Genomic DNA, 1,476 nt, shown 5'->3' with positions numbered 1-1,476 from the left:
TGTGCATACACTCTGTGCCTGCGCTCTTGTCGGTAGTCTATTTCGCTATCCCCTCGTTACAGCTCTGTCTGGGAAAGCAACCGGGAACAGTGAACTCAGAACTGTAAGAGGTCCTAGAAGGGAAAAATAGCAGTGGCAGACCAGAATATAGTACGCAAAAAGGTTACAGAAGATGTTGGGTGTAGCAGGTACGCAAAGGTGGGTAGATTACGTCCACGTCTACGTGATTACTCTGCTATTCACAATAAATTGCCTGGCAGAGGGTTCAATGAAACCACCTTCAAGCTGTCTCTACCGTTACACTCTCGAACGGCGCGCGGCAAGAACGAACACTCAAATTTTTATGTACGAGCCCTGATTTCTCTTATTTTATTGTAATGACCACTTCTCCCTATGTAGGTGGGTGCCAACAGAATGTTTTCGCAATCGGAGGAGGAAACTGATGATCGAAATTTCATAAGAAGATCCCGTCGCAACGAAAAACGCCTTTGTTTTAATGATTGCCACTCCAGTTCACGTATCATGTCTGTGGCACTGTCCCCATATTTCGTGATAATACAAAACGAGCCGCCCTTCTTTGAACTTTTTCGATGCCATCCGTCAGTCCTACCTGATGCGGATCCCATACCGCACAGCAATATTCCAGAATAGGGCGGACAAGCGTGGTGTAAGCAGTCTCTTCAGTATACCTGTTGCACCTTCTAAGTGTTCTAACAATGAATCGCAGTCTTTGGTATGCTCTACCCGCAACATTATCTATGTGATCGTTCCAATTTAGGTTATTTCTAATTGTAATCCCTAAGTATTTAGTTGAATTTACAGCCTTCAGATTTGTGCGACTTATCGCTTAATAGGAATTTAGTTGATTTCTTTTAGTATTGGCAACGGTCTTGCCGCAGTGGATACACCAGTTCCCGTCAGATCACCGAAGTTAAGCGCAGTCGGGCGTGGCCGGTACTTGGATGGGTGACCATCCGGGCCGCCATGAGCTGTTCCCACTTTTCGGGGTACAATCATCCTCGTGAAGCCAATTGAGGACCCACTCGACCGAATAGTAGCGGCTCCAATCAACGAAAACCATCATAACGACCGGGAGAGCGGCGTGCTGACCACACGACCCTCCTCAGCTGAGGATGACACGGCAGTCGCATGGTCCCGATGGGCCATTTGTAGCCTGAAGACGGAGTGCTTTTTTATAGTACTCATGTGAATAACTTCACACTTTTCTTTATTCAGGGTCAATTGCCACTTTTCGCCCCATACACGTATCTTATCTAAATCATTTTGCAATTTGTTTTGGTCTTCTGAAGACTTTACACTACGGTGAATGACAGCATCATTTGCAAACAATCTAACACGTTGCTCAGATTGTCTCCTATGTCGTTAATATAGATCAGGAACAGTTCCTTGGGGAACGCCGGATATTACTTCTGCTTTACTCGATGACTTTCCTTCTATTACTACGAACTGTGACCT

General features: G+C 45.6%; 1 pseudogene; it reads left to right on the top strand.

Moving 5' to 3' along the window:
* Positions 1–880: 880 nt before the first annotated feature.
* LOC124722586 lies at positions 881–998 on the top strand (annotated as a pseudogene).
* The last annotated feature ends 478 nt before the right edge of the window (positions 999–1,476 follow it).

This window comes from Schistocerca piceifrons, chromosome 1 (assembly GCF_021461385.2).
Source record: "Schistocerca piceifrons isolate TAMUIC-IGC-003096 chromosome 1, iqSchPice1.1, whole genome shotgun sequence".
Classification (NCBI taxonomy): domain Eukaryota; kingdom Metazoa; phylum Arthropoda; class Insecta; order Orthoptera; family Acrididae; genus Schistocerca; species Schistocerca piceifrons.
This window is presented reverse-complemented; position numbering and strand designations above follow the sequence as displayed.